We start from the raw sequence: 24,088 nt of genomic DNA, 5'->3' as shown, positions 1-24,088 counted from the left end.
AATCGCAAAATAACAAAAATTTTAAAATACTCTAGAAGTAATCAATAGCAGAAAAACTGAGGCAGAAGAACGGATAAGTGAGCTTGAAGATAGAATGGTAGAAATAACTGCCATGGAGCAGAATAAAGGAAAAAGAATGGAGGACTTCTCTGAGTCACAGAAGCCTCTGGGACAACATAAAAAACAAACATATTCAAATTATATTGGTCCAGGGAGAAGAAGATAAATAGAAAGGGTCTGAGAAAATATTTGAAGAGATTATAGTCAAAAACTTTCCTAACACGGGAAAGAAAATAGTTACCCAAGTCCAGTAAGCACAGAGAGTCCCATACAGGATAAACCGAAGGAGAAACATGCCAAGACACATATTAATCAAACTATCAAAAATTAAAAACAAAGAAAAAAATATTAAAAGTAGCAAGGGAAAAGCAACAAATAACATATAAGGGAATTCCCATAAGGATATCAGCTGATTTTTCAGTAGGAACTCTGCAGACCAGAAGGGAGTGGCAGGATATGTTTAAAGTGATGAAAGGGAAAAACCTAAAATCAATATTACTCTAGCAGGAAGGCTCCCATTCAGATTCAATGGAGAAATTAAAATATTTACAGACAAGAAAAAGCTAAAAGAATTCAGCACGACCAAACCAGCTCTACCAAAAAATGCTAAAGGAATGCTTCTAAGTGGGAAACACAAGAGAAAGAAAAGACCTACAAAAACAAAACAATTAAGAAAATGGTAATTGGAAGACACATATTGATAACTACCTTAAATGTGAATGCATTAAATGTTTCAACCAAAAGACATAGACTGGCTGAAAGGATACAAAAACAATACCCACATATATGCTATCTACAAGAGACACACTTCAGACCTAGGGACACATACAGACTGAAAGTGAGAGAATGGAAAAAGATATTCCATGGAAATGGAAATCAAAAGAAATCTGGAGGAGCAATGCTAATATCAGACAAAATAGGCTTTAAAATAAACACTGTTACAGGAGAGAAAGCAGGACAATACATAATGATCAAGGGATCAAGAAAGAAGAAGATATAACAATTATAAATAAATATACACCCAATATAGGAGCACTTCAATACATAAGGCAAATGCTAACTACTATAAAAGGGGAAATCGACAGTAACACAATCACAGTGGGGGACTTTGACACCGCATTTACACCAATGGGCGGCTCATCCACACAGAAAATTAATAAGGAAACACAGCTTTAAGTGACACAACAGACCAGATAGATTTAATTGATATTTATAGGAATTCCATCCCCAAACAGCATATTACAAGTTCTTCTCAAGTGCACACAGAACATTCTTCAGGATGGATCATATCTTGGGTCACAAATCAAGCCGCAGTAAATTTAAGAAAATTGAAATCATATCAAGCTTCTTTTCTGACCACAAAGCTATGAGATTAGAAATCAATTACAGGAAAAAAACTTTAAAACACACAAACACATGGAGGTTAAACAACACACTACTAAATAACCAAGTGGTCACTGAAGAAATCAAAGAGGAAATCAAAAAATACATAGAGACGAATGACAACAAAAGGGAAATTTATAGCAATAAAATCATACATCAAGAAAAAAGAAAAATCTCAGATAAACTATCTAACCTTACATCTAAAGGAACTAGAGAAAGAAGAACAAACAAAACCCCAAAGTTACTAGAAGGAAAGAAATCATAAAGAGCAGAGCAGAAATAAATGAAATAGAAGCAAAGAAAACAATAGCAAAGAAAAATAAAACTAAAAGCTGGTTCTTCAAGAAGATAAACAAAATTGATAAAACTTTACCCAGACTCATCAAGAAAAAGAGGGAGAGGACTCAAATCAATAAAATTAGAAATGAAAATGAAGAAGTTACAATGGACACTGCAGAAATACAAAGGATCATAAGAGACGATTACAAGGGACCATATGCAAAAAAAATGGACAACCTGGAAGAAATGGACAAATTGTTAGAAATGTACAATCAAGAAGAAATAGAAAATATGAACAGACCAATCATAAGCAATGAAAATGAAACTGATTTAAAATTTTCCAACAAACAAAATTCCAGGACCAGATGGCTTCACAGGTGAATTCTATCAAACATTTAGAGAAAAGGTAACACCCATCCTTCTCAAACTCTTCCAAAAAATCACAGAGGAAGGAACACTCCCAAACTCATTCTCTGAGGCCACCATCATCCTGATACCAAAACCGGACAAAGATATCACAAAAAAATTTTAGATCAGCATAACTGATGAATATAGGTACAAATATCCTCAAAAAACTACTAGCAAACAGAATCCAACAGCACATTGAAAGGATCATATAATATGATCAAGTGGGATTTATCACAGGGATGCAAGGATCCTTCAATGTTTGCAAATCAAACAATGTGATGCACCATATTAACAAACTGAAGAATAAAAATCATATGATCTTCTCAATAGATGCAGAAGAAACTTTTGACAAAATTCAGCACTCAATTATGATAAAAACTCTCCAGAAAGTGGGCATAGAGGGAACCTACCTCAACATAATAAAGGCCATACATGACACACCCACTGAAAACATCATTCTCAATGGTGAAAAACTGAAAGCATTTTCTCTAAGATCAGGAAAAGACAAGGATGGCCACTCTCACCACTATTATTCAACATAGTTTTGGAAATCCTACCCATGGCAATCAGCAAAGAAAAAGAAATAAAATGATTACAAATTTGAAAAAAATAAAACTGTCACTGTTTAAAGATGACATGATACTATACATAGAAAATCCTAAAGATTCCACCAGCAAACTATTAAAGCTAATCAATGAATTTGGTAAAGTTGCCAGATACAAAATTAGTGCACAGAAATCTCTTGCATTCCTATATACTAACAATGAAAGATCAGAAAGAGAAATTAAGGAAACAATCCCACTTACCATTGCAAAAAAAAAATAAAATACCTAGAAATACAGAGAAATATGTATTTCTCCCCTTTTACCTACTTAAGGGTAAAAAGAAATATGTATTTCTCCCATTTTTCCCACTTAAGGAGGTAAAAGACCTGCACTCAGAAAACTATAAGACACTGATGAAATAAATCAAAGATGGCACAAACATATGGAGAGCTATACCATGTTCTGGGATTGGAAGAATCAATATTGTGAAAATGACTATACTACACAAAGCAATTTACAGATTCAGTGCAATCCCTATCAAATTACCAATAGCATTTTTCACAGAATGAGAACAAAAATCTTAAAATTTGTATGGAGACACTAAAGACCCCAAATAACCAAAGCAATCTTGAGAAAAAAGAAAAAAAATAAAACTGGAGGTGGAGAAATCAGGCTCCCTGACTTCAGACTATACTACCAAACTAAAGTAATCAAGACAGTATGATACTGGCACAAAAATAGAAATACAGATCAATGGAACAGGATAAAAAGCCCAGAGATAAACCCACACACCTATGGTTAACTAATCTATGACAAAGGAAGCAAGGATATACAATGGAGTAAAGACAGTCTCTTCAATAAGTGGTGCTGGGAAAACTGGGCAGCTACATGTACAAGAATGAAATTAGAACACTCCCTAACACCATAAACACAAATAAACTCAAAATGTATTAAAGAACTAAATGTAAGGCCAGACAGCATAAAATTATTAGAGGAAAACATAGGCAGAACACTGTATGACATAAATCACAGCAAGATCCTTTTTGACCCATCTCCTAGAGTAATGGAGATAAAAACAGAAATAAACAAATGGGACCTAATGGAACTTAAAAGCTTTTGCACAGCAAAGGAAACCATAAACAAGACCAAAAGACAACCCTCAGAATGGGAGAAAATATTTGCAAATTAATCAATGGACAAAGGATTAATCTCCAATATATACAAACAGCTCATGCAGGTCAAGATCAAAAAAACAATCAACCAAATCAAAAAAATGGGCAGAAGACCTAAATAGACATTCCTCCAAAGAAGACATACAGATGACAAAGAGGCACAGGAAAAGATGCTCAACATCACTAATTATTAGGGAAATACAAATCAAATCTATAATAAGCTATCAGGTCACACCGGTCAGAATGGCCATCATCAAAAAATCTACAAGCAATAAATGTTGGAGAGGGTGTGGTGTAAAGGGAACCCTCTTGCACTGTTGGTGGGAATGTAAATTGATACCACCACTATGGACAACAGTTACAGAGGTTCCTTAGAAAGCTAAAAATAGAATTACCATATAACCCAGCAATCCCACTACTGGGCATATACTCAGAGAAAGCCATCATTCAAAAAGACACATACACCCTAGTGTTCAGTGCAGTGCTATTTACAATAGCCAAGTCATGGAAGCAACCTAAATGTCCATTGACAGCCGAATGGATAAAGAGAATGTGGTACATATATATAATGGAGTATTACTCAGCCATAAAAAGAAATAATTGGGTCATTTGTAGAGACATGGATGGACCTAGAGACTGTCATACAGAGTGAAGTAAGTCAGAAAGAGAAAACAAATATCGTATATTTACACATATACATGGAATCTAGAAAAATTGTGCAGATGAACTGGTTTGCAAGGCAGAAATAGAGACACAATCATAGAGAACAAACATATGGACACCAAGAGTGGAAAGGGGGGGGGTGGGATGAATTGGAAGATTGGGATTTACATATATACACTAATATGTATAATATAGATAGTTAATGAGAACATGCTGTGTATCACAGGAAACTCCACTTCCCTGTACAGTAGAAACTAACACAATATTGTAAAACAACTATACTCCAGTAAAAAATAAATAAATAAAGTAATTTTGTCCATTTCATCCAAGTTATCTAATTTATTGGCACAACTTATTTATAGATTTCTTCAGAATCCTTTTTACTTCTGTAGGTTGTTAGTAATGTGCCCTGTTTTCATTTTTGATTCTAGTACTTTGAGCTTTCTCTCTTTTCTTCTTGATCCATCTTGCTAATGGTTCGTTATTTTGTTTTTGAAGTATAGTTGATGTACAACATGATATAAGTTACAGGTGTACAATATGGTAATTCACAATTTTTAAAGTTTATACTCCATTTATAGTTATTATAAAATATTGGCTGTATTCCCTCTGTTGTACAATATAGCTTATTTTTTAAAATTTATTTACTTTTGTCTACATTAGGTCTTCCTTGCTGCATGAGGGCTTTCTCTAGTTGCAGCGAGTGGGGGAAACTCTTCATTCTGGTGCATGGGCTTCTCACTGTGGTGGCTTCTTTTGTTGCGGAGCATGGGCTCTGGGCACACAGGCTTCAGTAGTTGCGGCATATGGGCTTAGTTGCTCTGTGGCATGTGGGATCTTTCCAGAGAAGGACTCGAGCCCATGGTCACCTGCATTGGCAGGTGGATTCTTAACAACTGTGTCACCAGGGAAGTCCCAATATAGCTTATTTTTATACATAATAGTTTGTACCTCTTAATCCCCTACCCTTGTATTACCCCTCCCCCTTCCCTCTCCCCAGTGGTAACCACTAGTTTGTTCTCTGTATCTGTGAATCTGTTTCTTTTTTGTTATATTGACTACTTTGTTGTATTTTTTAAATTCCACACTTAAGTGATATGATACAGTGTTTGTCTTTCTCTCTTTAACTTATTTCACTTAACATAATATTCCCAAATCTATCCATGTTGTTACAAATAGAAATATTTCATTCTTTTTTATGACTGAGCAGTATTCCATTGTATATATACATACCACATCTTCTTTATCCATTCATCTGTTGATGGACACTTAGGTTGCTTCCATATCTTGGCAATTGTAAATAATGCTGCTTTAAATATTGGGGTACATAGGTTTTTCATTTTAAAAAATCTCTTTCAAAGAACCAGATTTTGGCTTCATTGCTTTTTCTATTGTATTTCTATTCTTTATTTTATTAATTTCTATTCTAATCTTTATTATATTATTCCTTTTTCTTGCATCAGGTTTATCTTTCTCCTCTTTTTCCAGTATCTTAAAGTAGAAGATGAGGTTTTGATTTGACATCTTTCTTCTTCCTTAATAAAGCCATTTATAGCTAAAAAAATATCTCGATAACTGACTTAGTTCCATCCCATAAGTTTCTGTATGTCATGTCTTTATTTTAATTCTTCTCAAATTATTTTCTGACTTCCCTATTGACTTCTTTAACCCATTGGTTATTTAAGAGTATGTTTTGAGAATTCCCTGGCGGTCCAGTGGTTAGGACTTGGTGCTTTCACTGCTGGGGCCAGGCTTCCATCCCTGGTTGGGGAACTAAGATCATGCAAGCCAAGTGGTGTGGCCAAAATAAGACAGAAAGTGTGTTTTTAAATATTTATATATTTGTGGTTTCCAAAATTTCTTTCTGTTATTGATTTCTAATTTTATTCTATTGTGGTCAGAGAGCATAATTTTTATTATTTCTTTCTTTTAAATGTATTGTGGTTTGTTTTATTATTTGTCATGGCTTAGCATATGGTTTATCCTGGAGAAAGTTTCATGTGAACTTGGGAATAATTTATATTCTGCTGTTGGTTGGAGTGTTCCATAGATGTCTGTTAGGTCTGATTGGGTTCTAGTGTTGTTCAAAATTTCTATTTTTGATAGAAATTTACTTCTTGATATTCATTCTAGTTGTTCTATTATTATGAAAAGTGAAGTGTTGAAGTCTTCAGTTATTGTTGAATTGTTTATTTCTCCCTTCACTTCTGTCAGTTTTGCTTCATGTATTTTTTGCTCTATTATTAGGCGCATATATGTTTATAATTGTTATATCATAATATTATAGTCCTTCTAGGTTTCCTGCGGTTGCTGTTTGCAAAAATATATATTTTCCCATCATTTTACTTTCAACATATTTGTATCTTTCAACATAAAGTGTTCCTTTAAAGGCAGCATATAGTTGGATCTAATTTTTTAAATCTAGTCTGACAGTCTCTGCCTTTTGATTGGATCATTTAGTCCATTCATGTTCATTGTTACTATTGATATATTTGGATTTGTGTTTGGCATTTTACTTTTCATTTTCTATATGTCTGATGTCTTTTGTTCCTCTTTCTCCTTTATTGCTTTCTTTTGCATTATGTGGATATTTTATAATGTGGCTCTTGGTATCTTCATTTATTCAAAAATTAATACTGTTGAATGCCTACTAATTGTCAGAGCAAAATGCATACTCCTTGCACTCAAGTAGTTAAGTAGTTAATTGAACTATTACAACACAATGAAATTATATGCCGATTAGAGGTATGTGCAGGATGTCCTGACAGTGCAGAGAACTCCAATAATTTACTTTGGATCCACCTATATCCTTTACCATCACCTCTCAGATTGGATCTGAAGTTTTCCTCTGGCTTCACCACCACCAACACTAACATCACCATCTTTGCAGCAAGATTATAACAATTCAAATTACCATGGCATTTTTTAAATTAAAATTTATTCCAGAAAATCTCATTTTAATCTTCAAAATATTTCACCTCCTGTCTTCATTTCTGATTAGTGATCTTGTGTGAATACCATACTTTTTATGTTATCTGGCAGAACAATTATAATATCCTATTAAAAGTGAACTCCCTCTACTGTATAGTGCAGGAAACTCTACTCACTGCTCTGAGATGACCTAAATGGGAAGGAAATCAAAAAAAAAAGAGAAGGGATATATATATATATATATATATATATATATATATATATATATATATATATCTGATTTACTTTGTCATACAGTAGAAACTAACACAAATTGTAAAGCAACTATACTCCAATAAAACTTTTTTAAAAAAGCCAACTCCCTCTGTGCAGCGGAGCAAAAAGTAAAGATAGAGGAGTAGAGTTTGACTTCGACTGTATGTCTTTCTTAAGAATTTGTATGCCATCTTGTATACAAAAGAAATTTTGTGAAATTTTTATGAGAAAGAATGGTGTGATAAAATTTCATTTTATAAATAAAGCTGTGTTAAAGTGCATAGAGTAGGGAGAGATTTATATTATAAAGACTAATTTGGAATCTGTTTAATAGTCCTAGAGAAGTGTGGTGAAGTTTCACCATAAACTCGATCGATGGAATCTATGGAATCTATGGAATCTATGATCGATGGTTACAAAGGGATAAGGCGGGAGGGATAAATTAGGAGATTGGGATTGACATATAAATACTACTCTATATAAAACAGATAACCAATGAAAACCTGATGTATAGCACAGAGAACTCTACTCAATATTCTGTAATGGCCTATTTGGGAAAAGAACCTAAAAAAAAAAAAGAGTGGATATATGTATATGTATAACTGATTCACTTTACTGTACAACTGAAACTAACACAACATTGTAAATCAACTATACTCCAATAAAAATTAAAGAAAAATAATAAAGCTCGGATCGACAGGGCCCAGATTAGGGTTGAGCTGCCATTATTTGATATATTGTGAGGATGACCGTGAGATATCTAAAGTGAAAGACTAGGTGAACTGTGACTCCATTTACTGGGATGAATAATAAGAAAGAAGGAACATATTGGAGGAAATTATTAGTCTGATTTCAGAGTTTAAATTTTTACTTAATTGTTCCTGACCCTAGTTTCCTCATCAGAGAAATATAAAGACTTGACTATATGTTATCCAAAGTTCTACTTATTATAATCTATAACACTATTCTTTTCTTCTGCCAAGGAAAATTACAAAAGTTCAGGCAATATGTTTCATCATAAAGTAAGAGAGACTCTTTGGAATTCATGCTATTGCATGTACCTTTATTACTACCTCATGCTTTGATTATGATCTATTGAAATTAAGTAAGGACATATTTTATTTTCACTACCTTCTTGGAATTGTTTCTGTGACTTTTCAAAGTGTTAGGCCACACAGAGGTCAAAATTTCCATGTGCTTAAGCTTTCAGGATATCTTATTTCTAGTTCCCTTAGTGGAAAGTTCATAGGTAAATACTTTAGGTCACAAGAAAAAAACAGAGTCTTATTTTTTAAAACATGTAAAATAATCATTATTACATCTATATCCATATGAAATTTGGAAACTACAGATTAATTTACAGACTTATAGGTTTATTAACTGATTTACAGCAAAATATTTTTCAGCATTGAAAAGCTGCAAAAAGGTAAGGTAGTTTATACCTCCAAAATTCTTAGAATGCTTAGCTAAACTGCATTTTGTACAAATAAAATAGTGGAGCAATACCCAGATCTTCATTTCTTAATGCCATTCTCCAATTACAGAGATCAGGACTCCCTAGAGAAATTGTTTATCTTAGGGATGTTTTAGGAAAAAGAAGAGAGTTTATATGTAAGCGTTCTCCAGAGAAACGGAACAATTAGTGTGTGTGTGTGTGTGTGTGTGTGTGTGTGTGGAGAGGGAGAGAGGGCGAGAGAGAGAGATTTGTTTATTATAAAGAATTGACTCATGCAAACATGGAAGCTAAGAAGTCCAAAGATATGCAGTTATCAAGCTGGAGATCCAGGAGAGCTGATGGTGTAGTTCCGGTTCCAGTCTGAAGGCCTAAGAAACTGGAGAGTTGATGGTGTTTCAGTCTGAAAGCAGGCAAGCTCGAACCCCAAGAAGAGCCAATGTTTTAATTTGAAAGCAGGAATAAACTGTCTCAACTCAAGGTAATTAGGCACAAGGAGATCCCTCTTACTTGAGGAAGGGTCAGACATTTTGTTCTTTTGAGGCCTACAACTGATTGGATGATGGCCACCCACATATGGGAGGGCAATCTGTTTTACTTAGTCTACTGATTCAGATGTTAATCTCGTACCAAAACACCCTGATAGATACACCCAGAATAATTTTTGACCAAATATCTGGACACCCCATGGCACAGTCAAGTTGACACATAAATTAATAATCACAATGAGCATCTTATAGTGCCAGAATATAAGGAAGTGCTCAACAAAGAAAATGATAAGAAATGAAAAAGTGATACAGGAGCCAGTCTGGAAAAGTTCCAAATGGTCAAAACTGAAACAATTTGAACAACAAAGTAAATATTATAGTATTGCATTATAACCCAAAAATAAATATCCATGAGTTAATACTGATATAAATAAATGGTTGAATAAATAAATACATAGGGGAACAGAGACACTTCTTCACTACAGAAGAATTCCAAATGATATATGTAGATACTTCCCTCCTCAAGGAGATAGCACTTACCTCCACCTCTTGGGTATGGGCTGAACTTAGTGACTCCCTTCCAAAAATGGAGTAAATAAAGGGAAATATAGTAACTGTTATGGGTTATGAGGTGAATGTTTGTGTCCCCCTTCCAAATTCATATATTGAAACCTTATCCACCAATGTGATGGTATTTGGAAATGGGGCTTTTAGGAAGTAATATGTTTAGCTTAGATCATGAGGGTTGGACCCTCAGGATAGGATTAGTTCCCCTTTAAGGAGAAGAAAACAGAGATCTCACTCTCAGTGTACACACAAAGAAGATGTTATATGAACACACAGCAAGAAGGTGGTCATCCACAAACCAGGAAGAGGGCCCTCATCAAGAACTGAATCTTTCAATACCTTGATCTTAGGATTTCCAATCTTCAGAACTCTGAGAAATCAATGTTTGTTGTTTAAGGTATCCAGTCTATAGTATTTTGTTATAGCAGCCTGAGCTGACAATAACTTTACAGTGGAGGAACCTGTCAGATACCACCTTAAGCAAGTGATCAAGATCAATATCACCAACGATTCCATGTTGATATCATATACCCCCTGATATAATATGATGACATATAATATGGACAGCCACTTCACCTCTATGGTATTCTTCTCCAAAATCCATAACCCATGTCTAGACCTGAGGAAAACATCAGACAAACTCAAATTGAGCTACATTTTGCAAAATATCTGACCAGTACGCCTCAAAACTCTGAAGATCAAAAGAAAAAAGAAAAAAATTGAGAAACTGCCACAGACCAAAGGAGACTAGAAGGTATAATTATTAAATACAATGAGATACCCTGGACTGAATCCTGGAATAGAAAAAAAAGACATTAGTGGAAAAACTGAGGAAGCCCAAATGAAGTCTGGAGTCCAGTTAATAGTAATGTACCAAAGTTTTTTCTTAGTTTTGACAAATACTTCATTTTACATTACTATAAGATATTAGTAAAGGGAAAACTGAATGAAAGACCTCTCTGTACCACCTTTGCAATTTGTCTGTAAATCTGGAATTATTTCAAAATAAAAAGTGTTTTAAAAAACATGAGGAGACTGTTGTTAAACACAACCATTATTTTGAAATAAGTTATATAAACTTATCATTAAATAAATCATATTAAAAGCGAAGAGAATTAATACTCAAAACTCATAATGTCCTCATTATTTTACTATCTATGCTCTTTAGGTTATTTATATCTATTTATTTGTCTGTTGGAAATAACAGGTAATTATGTGTTTCTGTGTTCAGTGACTGCTCATTGGTAGCTTAAAATTGGCTTTGGTTGGATTATTTACACAATGGAAATTGGCAAATACTATATATCAGGGCTTCCTTCTCACTCTGCAATCCCTATCTCACTGATAGCTAGTTGTTAAACATTTACCAACAATTACTGCTGCTAATACTACACAATATCCTTTTAATGAGTAAAACCTTAATTTAGTAGATGTCCTTACTGGCTGATTATCAAGTTTATCTTTAGAGCTCCTTTGCCACTAGGGATTTTAGACCCTGGGGAATAATTTTAGGAAGTACATTGTGTATAATGGTATTTTTGGGGTTTAGGTTGTAAAATTTTGTGGGTTTTGCTACTATCTTTTCTCCCTCATCCTCTTCCCCAATTAGCTCCTTTATCCTGTTAGCCATCTGGAGAGAGACTCATAACGCTAATAAGGTTAGAGATTCTTAGCCTAAGATCTACAGGTGGGATTCAGAGAATCTGAGAAGTCCTTGAAAATTGTATGCAAGATTTGGAATATATGTACTTTTGAAAAGAGGACCTATAGCTTTCTTCAGATTTTCAAAGGGATTTATGACCTAAAGAAGATTAAGACACATTGATATTGAGTACCCTTTCAGAAAGAACTGTGTGTATACTGTGTAAGATGATAAAACCAAAAGAAACCAAATGACATATCCCACTTACTCTTGTATGATAAATGAAAACCTAACATCTGGTGGTTACTTAGCTGACTTGCCAGCCACCTGCCCTTTCATCATTCTCTTACTAATCCCCCTCTTACCTACCTAATCCCATCTTTAGTTCAGAAACATTTTCTACACATTTTTTTTTTTACTTCTTAATTTTATTGTCATCATTTTTTCCTCTTATTTTTCTTCCCATGTCTATAGCACATCCCAAACAGGCTATATCAATGTCTGGTTAATTCAATTTTGCTTTGAATAATTGATTTTAAAGAGTTTATATCAAAACCAATGAACAAAGGATGCTTTATTATGAAAATCTTAATTTCAATATATTTTATAGGATTATTAGTAATATGAGGCAAAGAAAGTTCTGTGGAAATATTTGTGTCTATTTGTTGATATAAAGTCTAATAGTAATATTCAGGGGAGGAGTTTAACAAGTAAATATCAAAAGAAAAGGCTATGGAGTCAGATCAAAATGGGTCGGTTATTCCATCACTTATTTATTTGTGTGACCTTGGGCAAGTCACTTAACCTCTCTAAACTGAGAATAATACTATTCCTTAACTCACAGAACTTTTGTAGGAATTAAATTAGATAATAAGTGGGAAGCGCTTACCCCAAGCCTGGTACCTAATAATCACTCAATAAATGTCAATAATGATTAGATGATAAACTAAAATTGAGTTGTGCTAAATCTCCTTCCACTTGGTGTTTTGTAACAGGGAGAAGTGTGAAAGCAGATGTATTAATTTTTTTTATTTGCCAAACATTCACTGAGCACTATTTTTGCATTATAAAGTGCTAAGAACTCTAAGAGACACAAAGATGATCAAGACAGTGTCCTTCCTCTCAGGGAGCATTCAGTTTAACATCCTTATAAGTTATACTGCAAGATACATAAGAGAGGAAGAAATTACTATTGCTCTATTGTCAGCAATAACACCTCTCTCCCTCTAATTCTATTCATCCTTCACAAGTCTCAATCTCTGTGGGCCTTTGTCTTCAATATCCTTCTTTCTTTTTCAACATAGTCCCTGTACTCTTATTCTCTCCTTCCTTCCTTGCCTCTTATGTTAAATCTCTTTCTAAAGTCATATATTCTGTTATTCTTATATCATGGCTTTTGTGTTAATAGTCAATCTAAGTTTAAATGAAAACTGTATTCAGTAAATTACAGGTTCAAGTTCATATGTGTGCAGTGGTCAAGGGACTAGGTGTATAAACTGAGCTGATGAAAGAAAGGACATTAAGAGGTAGAAGTCAGGAGAACTGATCCACAGAGTGATGGAAAAAGAAGAAAATGTCTGGGACATGTCTCTGAGTAGACAAAAGAAGTCTCGGTCCCCCATGGAGAAAAGATCCAAGGGCAAGGAAAATATCTAGATCAACAAAAAAATTGAGTAAGGTTGTGGGTAGTGATGGCCTATTAAATATTGAAAAGACAGAAACCTCTGGCAGGTAGTATAACATTTCTATGATATCAGTTATGAAATTCAACAGTTTTAGCATGCATTTATGTTTAATATTCTAAATAAAAAATCTTGATTCATTAAAAATAGGCTGAAATTTAATAATCACAAATGGAGCCTCATTTATAATAAGAACATGGTAACCAGACCTAATCCTGGTGCTGTTTTTGTTTTATTTTTGTTTTACACTCAAAAATGTCTTTTTTAAGAAGACAGATTAAATATCAGAAGCACTTTTTTATTAGAAAAAGACATGTCAGACACAAAGAAGAGTAGAATTTCAAGGTAATTAAACTCCATCAAATAACAAGAAAGGCATCAACTATGAAAAGTGAAACTGCTTAGAATTTTTAAACTATATGCAAAACATTGTAACATCCCTACATTCAATCTATCATCAAGTCCTAAAAATTCTCTTCTCATAATGTCTCTCATATCTGACATTTTCCTTCCATTTTTATAGCCACCTATTTATATGTACACCATTGTTAAGCCTCCTAGCTCATATCCCTGACTTTAATTCATCTTACATTCAGTTTGCAAAATAGTTTATCACAAATACCATTTTCATGCTAGTAACAGCTAACTACTAAGGACTTACTATGAAGCAGGCACTTTTTAAAGTGACTTACTTGTAACATCTCAGTTAATCTTTACAACACTATGATGTAATTACTGTTATTATTTCTATTTTACAGAAGATGAAACTGAAGTGCAGAGAGATTATGTAATTTGCTCAAGGTCACATACTTCTTAGGCAAAGCAAGGCTGTTTGTGTCCAAGTTCCAGACTTTTAGCCATTCTACTATATGACAGAGCCCCAAAACTTATGGTTTCTCCTTCCATTTTACTGTACCTGATTTTTTAATGTCATAAAGCCATAAGCAAAAACAGCTGGAAGGAATCTTGGAGTCCATCAAGCCCAGAGATTGCAAACAAGTATCACACGGGGAAAATATGGCCTATATAAATATTTTATTTGGTCCTCATGTTGTTTTAGTGTAAATTCCTTATCAACAATTAAAAATTGAAATAATTTACATAAAAATCAGAATTGTTGGTTTCTCTAGAAAAATTAGAATACTGAATCTGCATTGCCACTTAGTCACAAACAGCTGAAATTCAGTTATATCTTTCTATTTAATCAAGGCATACATGTTTTAATTAGACAAGTCTCCACCTGTCCTTCACTCATTTAACTACTTGGCCCTTGTAGGAATTTGCACTTAGGATCCATGGTTTGGTTGAACTCCAGATGGGGAATAGAGATTTAAAAACGGACACTGACTTACCTAAGACCACACAGAGTGCTGGTAGCAAAACCAAGACTAGAACCTGGAACTTTACTTATTTTTATTTTTATATTTTTGTTTATGGTACGCGGGCCTGTCACTGCTGTGGCCTCTCCCGTTGCAGAGCACAGGTTCCGGACGCACAGGCTCAGCGGCCATGGCTCACGGGCCTAGCCACTCCACTGCATGTGGGATCTTCCCAGACTGGGGCACGAAACTGTGTCCCCTGCATCGGCAAGCAGACTCTCAACCACTGCTCCACCAGGGAAGCCCTAGAATCTGGAACTTTTTGACTCCCAATTCAAATCTCTTTCCACTACATGTGTTTCTTTTTCGGTGCCTTCAAATGTGTTATTTTTCTTACTACCAATGTTCTTTCAACATTTCTTTCAGTCTTATTATTTTCGTCAAAACTAAACTCAAATTTTACCCCATACATAGTTTTCGAGACTAATCCCATCTGACTCTGATCACAAATACAGTCAGCATTCTTTAAGTACTAATTAATTTGCACTTCCTGATATGCTGCTTTTTAGAGCATTCAATCACTTCCCCTGTGTGTTCTTTTCCTTACCTAGACTAGCTCCTTAAGACTAAGGTTGAGCTGAGGCAATATTTGTGAAGTAGATGAAACTTGTATTAGGTAGTTTCAGCTTCTTTCTCTGCCCTTTTGACTATCCAGTGCTAATTCCTGTGTTTTCTTCTTATTCCTATCAAAGCTTTCTTTAAGGAATACCTCTGATATCAATCATTTACCAAGGATCCATGAATTTGTTGGTATGGCAAACATTGTTTTAATTTTTTGAACTTAAATATCTTTATGTGAGACATTCAATTTCTAGTTCATCACAGGCCCCTTTAATCTAGTATCATAGACTTGGTCTGATTTACACACTTGTATTATTTGCCTAACCAATGTAGACATTTTAGTTTGTGTTCCTTACCTTGTACCTTCCATTTTGGCTTCTGCATTATTCTTAAGTCCATTTCCACTTTGCCCCAGATTTGGTAACTGAATGCCTATCTTGTTCCCTGTGCTTGAGTCTAGGTAATGTTGGTAATCTTCCCCAAATCTCAAGTTCTGCCTTGTTATCAAGTGACACATTTCCTGATGTTAAACTAAGTCTACATGGTTGTATCCTGAATGACATCTGATCCTTGGTTCAATGGACTTGTACTCTGACTTACTTCAGGGAGCATGCTGTGTCTTCCCATTAGAACCTCAAATGTTAACTATTAGTGTAAATGACCACCTGTTGCCATACTATTAGATATGGTACCTGTCTGTCAGATAGGACTTCCCTCCAGTACTTAAGGTTGAATCCAATCACAAGTACCTACCTCTGACTAGTGGTAAGATCTAATATTCTTGCCCAGTTGATCTCATGGCACTTGCAATTAATTAGGCCACAGTCAAGAAAGCCTTCTGATATGACACTGAATGTGTATTTAAATTAATGAACTCCCTTTTCTAAAACAGAATAAATTTATATTCTGGCATTTTAGAAATCAGAAAATATGGGAGATTGGAGAGTTAGAGGATATGAAAGGGTAAAAACATGAGGAGGAACTTCCCAAGGTCTCTGAAAAATCAGTCTGTATACAGGATTGTGATGCTGTTCAGTACCTTGGTGAGGATTTCTTTCTGTAAACCCATAAGTTCTAAGTATAAATGGAAGCTGAATAAAGATTGTGTTCTCTTTGGGAAATACAATACAAATTACACAACTTAACAAACCAGAAAAAGAAAAGCAAGTTATTCAAACCTAAGTTACTTGTGAAAAAGATCCAAGCTAGTTATATTACTATAGTGAAGAAATTAGGGGTTATAAAAAACACTTGGAATTTTAGCCATGAAACAATGGCTCAAAAGAAGAAATGGTGAGGGACTTCCCTGGTGGCACAGTGGTTGGGAGTCTGCCTGCCAATGCTGGGGACATGTGTTTGATCCCTGGTCTGGGAGGATCTCACATGCCGTGGAGCAACTAAGCCCATGAATTACAGCTACTGAGCCTGCTCTCTAGAGCCCGTGGGCCACGACTGCTGAGCCCACACACCACAACTGAAGCCCGTGTGCCTGGAGCCCGTGCTCCACAATGAGAGAGGCCACCACAGTGAGAGGCCCGTGCACTACAACAGGGAGTGGCTCCCGCTCACTGCAAGTAGAGAGATCCCACACACAGAGACGAAGACCCAGCACAATGAAAAATAAATACATAAAATAAATATTTTTTTAAAAAAAAGAAGAAATGGTGAGCCTAATCAAAGTGAAACAACTTGTAAAAAACTAGCCTGAACCTCTTCTTATTGAATACATTCTTACTCACATTTTTCTCTTTAACTTTTATCACTAACTGTTGATTTTGTTTTTGCTAATGAAAGTAAAACTTGATTGCTTTTTCAAGTTTAAATAAAATAACTAGTATTGCTTCTATGTTACACATAAAACAATGAGAGCTAAATCACTAGTCAAAAATCTCCAAGAAGATAGCACTCAGAGTGAGAAAGTTCTGATTTTCACAGTTACATGATTAGGTGCAAAACCTCAACACAGTGATAAAGAACACATATCCTTAATATATTTATTAAATGTCTTATTAAAAACTATATGATAATTGAGACGTTCAAGATGGCGGAGGAGTAAGGTGTGGAGATCACCTTCCTCCCCACAAATACATCAACAATACATCTATATGTGGAACAACTCTTACAGAACACATACTGAACACTGGCAGAAGACCTCAGACTTCCCAAAATGCAAGAAAATCCCCACATACCTGGGTAGCACAAAAGAAAAAAGAAAAAACAGAGAAAAAAGAATAGGGATGGGACCTGCACCTCTGGGAGGCAGCTGTGAAGGAGGAAAAGTTTCCACACACTAGGAAGCCCCTTCTCTGGTGGGGACATGGGGTGAGAAGGGGGAAGCTTTGGAGCCATGGAGGAGAGTGCAGCAAGAGGGGTGCAGAGGGGAAATCAGACAGATTCCCGCACAGAGGATCATTGCCTACCAGCACTCACCAACCTGAGATGCTTGTCTGCTCACCCACCAGGGCACATGGGGCCTGGGAACTGAGGCTTAGGCTTCGGAGGTCATACCCCAGGGAGAGGTCTGGAGTTGGCTGCATGAAGACAGCCTGAAGGGGGCTAATGCATCACAGCTAGCTGGGAGGGAGTCCAGGAAAATGTCTGGACCTGCTGGAGAGGCAAGTGACCATTGTTTTGGGGTGCACGAGGAGAGGGGATTCCTGCTCCATGTACCCAGAGAAGGCAGAGCACCATCTAAGTGAGCTCAAGAGACTGACATGAGCCATGGCTATCAGCTCAGACGCCAGAGAGGGGAATGAACTGCTAACGCTGCCACTGCTACCACCAAGAGTCTTGTGTATAAGCACAGGTCACTACCCACAATCCCCTGGGAGGCTGTGCAACACACCACTGCCAGGGTCCCATGATCCAGGGACAACTTCCCTGGGAGAACACACGGTACACCTCAAGCTGTTGCAATATCATGTTGGCCTCTGCCACTGCAGGCTCACCCTGCATTCTAATTATGACTACCATACCCTTCCCTCTCCCTGGCCTGAGTGAGGAAGAGAGCCCTAATCAACTGTTACTTTAACCCCCTCCTGTCTGGGCAGAGAACAGATGCTTGAGGGTGGTCTACATGCAAAGGTGGGGCCAAAGCCAAAGCTGAACCCAAGGAGCTGTGCAAACAAAGAAGAAAAAGGGGAAAATTTTCCCTGCAGCCTCAGGAGCAACAGATTAAAACCCAAAATCAACTTGATAAATCCTGCATCTGGGGAATACCTGAATAGACAATCAATGTTCCCAAAATTGAGGCGATGGACTTTGGGAGCAATGGTAGAACTAGGGTTGGCTTTCTGCATCTGATTTGTTTTTGGTTTTATGTTTATCTTAGTATACATTTTAGAGCTTGTTATCATTGGTGGATTTGTTTATTGGTTTGGTTGCTTTCCTCATTTAATTTTTTTATTTTATTTTATTTATTTTTAACATCTTTATTGGAGTATAATTGCTTTACAATGGTGTGTTAGTTTCTGCTTTATAACATAGTGAATCAGCTATATATTTGTATATATCCCTAAGTCTCCTCCCTCTTGTGTCTCCCTCCCACACTCCCTATCCTAAGCCTCTAAGTGGTCACAAAGCACCAAGCTGATCTCCCTGTGCTATGTGGCTGTTTTACATTTGGTAGTATATATATTTTACATTTGGTAGTATATATAAGTCCATGCCACTCTCTCACTTTGTCCCAGCTTACCCTTCACCCTCCCCGTGTCTTCAAGTCCATTCTCCACATCTGCAGCTTTATTCCTGTCCTTCCCCTAGGTTCTTCAAAACCATTTTTGTTTTTTAGATTCCATATATATGTGTTAGCATATTGTACTTGTTTTTCTCTTTATGACTTACTTCACTCTGTGTGACACACTCTAGGTCCATCCACCTCACTACAAATAACTCAATTTTGTTTCTTTTTATGGCTGAGTAATATTCCATTGTATATATGTGCCACATCTTTATCCATTCATCTGTCGATGGACATTTAGGTTGCTTCCATGTCCTGGCTATTGTAAATAGTGTTGCAATGAACATTGTGGTACATGGTATTTCTGAGTTATGGTTTTCTCAGGGTATATACCCAGTTGTGGGATTGCTGGGTCATAAGGTATTTCTATTTTTTAGTTTTTTAAGGAACTTCTATACTCTTCTCCATACTGGCTGTATCAATTTACATTCCCAGGAACAGTGCAATAGGGTTCCCTTTTCTCCACACCTGCTTATTTTTTTATTTTACTCTTTTTTTAATTTTCTTTTCCTTTTTTTCTCTTTAAGTGAGTGTGTATGTGTATGTTTCTTTGTGGGATATTGTCTGTTTAGTTTTGCTTTTAACATTAGGTTTGTGGTTCTATCTGTTCTTTTTTCTTCTTCTTCTTCCTTTTCTTCAGAGCCATGAGGCTGGCAGGGTCTTGTGCTCCAACTGGGTGTTGGGTCTGTGTCTCCAAGGTGGGAGAGCCAAGTCCAGGACATTAGACCACCAGAGACCTCCTGGACCCATGTAATATCTATTGGTGAGATCTCTCCCAGAGATATCTGTCTAAAGAATAAGGCCCAGGTCCACCCAAGCTGGGCGCTGGACACCCCATTCCAAACACCTAGCAAGATAAGAACACAACACCACCCATTAGCAGAGAAGCTGCCTAAAGTCATACTAAGGTCAGAGACACATCAAAACACACCAACAGACATGGACCTTCCCACAAGATGGAGAAGATCCAGACCCACCCAGCAGAACACAGGCAGCAGTCCCCCCCATCAGAAAGCCTACAAAGCTACTGAACCAACCTCACCCACTGGGGGCAGACAACAAAAATACCAGGAACTAAGAACCTGAAGCCTGCAGAAGGAGACATCAAACACAGCAAGTTAAACAAAATTAGAAGACAGAGATGTATGCTGCAGAAGAAGAAGCAAGGCAAGAAACCACCAGACAAAACAAATGAAGAGTAAATAGGCAGTCTGCTTGAAAAAGAATTCAGAGTAATGATAGTAAAGGTAATCCACAATCTCGGAAATAAAAAGGAGAAAATACAAGAAACATATAACAAAGACCTAGAAGAATTAAACAGCAAATAAACAATGATGAACACCACAGTAAATGAAATTGAAAATACTCTAGAAGGAAACAATAGCAGAATAACTGACACAGAACGGATAAGGGACCTGGAAGATAAAATAATGGAAATAACGGCTGCAGAGCAGAATACAGAAAAGAGAAAAAAAAGAATGGAGGAAAACCTCAGAGACCTCTGGGACAACATTAAAAGCACCAACATTCGAATTATAGGGGTCCCAGAAGAAGAAGAGAAAACAAAAGGGACTGAGAAAATATTTGAAAAGATTATAGTCAAAAACTTAACTAACATGGAAAAGGAAATAAGCAATCAAGTCCAGGAAGTGCAAAGAGTCCCATACAGGATAAATCCAAGGAGAAACATGCCAAGACACATATTAATCAAACTATCAAAATAAATGTAAAAAAATATTAAAAGTAGCAAGGGAAAAGCAACAAATAACTTACAAAGAATCTCCATAAGGTTAACAGCTAATCTTTCAGCAGAAACTCTGCAAGCCAGAAGGGAGTGGCAGGACATATTTAAAGTGATGAAAGGGAAAAACCTAAAACCAAGATTACTCTACCTAGCAAGGATCTCATTCAGATTTGATGGAGAAATTAAAACCTTTACAGACAAGCAAAAGTTAAGAGAATTCAGCACCACCAAACCAGCTTTACCACAAAGGATAAAGGAAATTCTCTAGGCAAAAAACACAAGAGAAGGAAAAGACCTACGAAAACAAACCAAAAACAATTAAGAATATTGTAATAGGAACATACATATTGATAATTACCTTAAATGTAAATGGATTAAAAAGTCGAACCAAAAGACACAGACTGGAGGAATAGATTAAAAAAAAACAAGACCCATATATCTGCTGTCTACAAGAGACCCATTTCAGATATAGAGATACATATAGACTGAAAGTGAGGGGATAGAAAAAGATATTTCATGCAAATTGAAATCAGAAGAAAGCTGGAGTAGCAACACTCATATCAGATAAAATAGACTTTAAAATAAAGACTATTACAAGATACAAAGAACACTACATAATCATCAAGGGATTAATCCAAGAAGAAGATATAACAATTGTAAATATTTATGCACCCAACGAAAGAGCACCTACATATATAAGGCAAATGCTGGCAGCCATAAAAGGGGAGATCAACAGTATCAAAATAAAAGCATAGAACTTTAATATCCCACTTACACCACTGGACAGATCATCCAAAATTAAAATAAACAAGGAAACACAAGCTTTAAATGAAACATTAGACCAGATGGACTTAATTGATATTTATAGGACATTGCAACAAATTCAACAGAATACACTTTCTTCTAAAGTGCTCACGGAACATTCTCCAGTATAGATCATATCTTGGATCATGAATCAAGCCTCAGTAAATTTAAGAAAATTGAAATCATATCAAGTACCTTTTCCAACCACAATGCAATGAGACTAGATACCAATTACAGGAAAAGAAACTCTAAGAAGTACAAACATATAGATGCTAAACAATGTGCTACTAAATAACCAAGAGAACACTGAAAAAATCAAAGAGGAAATCAAAAAAAAATACCTATAAAGAAATGACAATGAAACTATGAAGACCCAAAACATTTGGGATGCAGCCAAAGCCATTCTAAGAGGGAAGTTTATAACAATACAATCCTACCTAGAGAAACAAGAAAAATTTAAAATAATATAAACTTAAACCTAAAGAAATTAGAGAAAGAAGAATAAAAATATCCCTAAAGTTAGCATAAGGAAAGAAGTCATAAATATCAGATCAGAAATAAATGAAAAATAAATGAAGGAAACAAAACAATTATCAATAAAACTAAAAGCTGCTTCTTTAAGAAGATAGAGAAAAATGATAACCCATTAGCCAGACTCATCAACAAAATAAGGGAGACGACTCAAATCAACAGAATTAGAAGCAACAAAGGATAAGTAACAACTGACACTGGGTAAATACAAAGGATCATGAGAAACGACTACAAGGAACTCTATGCCAATACAGTGGAAAACCGGGAAGAAATGGACAAATTCTTAGAAAAGTACAGCCTTCCAAGACTGAACCAGGAAGAAAAATAAAATATAAACAGACTAATCACAAGCTCTGAAATTCAAACTGTGATTAAAAATCTTCCATCAAACAGAAGCCCTGGACCAGATGGCTTCACAGGTGAATTCTATCAAGCATTTAGAGAAGAGCTAACACGTATTCTTCTAAAATTCTTCCAAAATTTAGCAGAGGGAGGAACACTCCCAAACACATTCTACAAGCCTACCATCACCCTGATACCAAAACCACACAAAGATGTCACACACACACAAAAAAAAACTACAGACCAATAACACTGATGAACATAGATACAAAAATCCTCAACAAAATAGTAGCAAACAGAATCCAACAGCACATTAAAAGGATCATACACCATGATCAAGTGGGGTTTATCCCAGGAATGCAAGGATTCTTCAATATATGCAAATCAAACAATGTGATATACCATATTAACAAACTGAAGGATAAAATCAATATGATAATCTTAATAAAGGTAGAAAAAGGTTTCGACAAAGTTCAACACATATTTATGGTAAAAAACTTACCAGACAGTGGGTATAGAAGGAACCTACCTCAACAAAATTAAAAACATATATGACAAACCCACAGCCAACATCATTTTCAATGGTGAAAAACTGAAATCATTTCCTCTGAGATCAGGAACAGGAAAAGGTTGCCCACTCTCACCACTATTATTCAACATAGATTTGTGAGTTTTAGCCACAACCATCAGATAAGAAAAAGAAATAAAAGGAATCCAAATTGGAGAAGAAGTAAAACTCTCTCTGTTTGCAGATGACATAATACCATGCATTGAAAATGCTAAGGAAACTACCAGAAAATACTAGAGCTTATCAATGAATTTGGTAAAGTAGTAGGATACAAAATTAATGCACAGAAATCTCTTGCATGCCTATACACTAACAAAGAAAAAGCAGAAAGGGGTATTAAGGAAACACTCCCATTTATCATTGCAATAGAAAGAATAAAATACATTAGAATAAACTTACCTAAGGAGGCAAGAGACCTGTATGCAGAAAACTACAATACACTGATGAAAGAAATCAAAGCTGATGGAAAGAGTTGGAGAGATATACCATATTCTTGGATTGGAAGAATCAATATTGTGAAAATGACTATATGACCCAAAGCAATCTACAGATTCAATGCCATCACTATTAAATTACCAAAGGCATTTTTCTCAGAACTAGAACAAAAAATTTTCCAATTTGTATGGAAACACAAAAGACCCCGAATAGCCAAAGGAATCATGAAAAAGAAAAAAAAATACGGAGCTGGAGGAATCAGGATCCCTGACTTCAGAAGATACTACAAAGCTACAGTCATAAAGACAGTATGGTATTGGCACATAAACAGAAACATAGATCAAAGGAACAGGATAGAAAGCCTGGAGATAAACCCACAAACATATGGTCACCTCTTCTTTGACAAACGAGGCAAGAGTATAAAACAGAGAAAGATAGCCTCTTCAATAAGTGGTGC

This window comes from Grampus griseus (assembly GCF_964374135.1).
Source record: "Grampus griseus genome assembly, chromosome: X".
Lineage (NCBI taxonomy): Eukaryota > Metazoa > Chordata > Mammalia > Artiodactyla > Delphinidae > Grampus > Grampus griseus.
The sequence above is the reverse complement of the archived record's forward strand: the minus strand, read 5'-3'. Positions refer to the sequence as shown.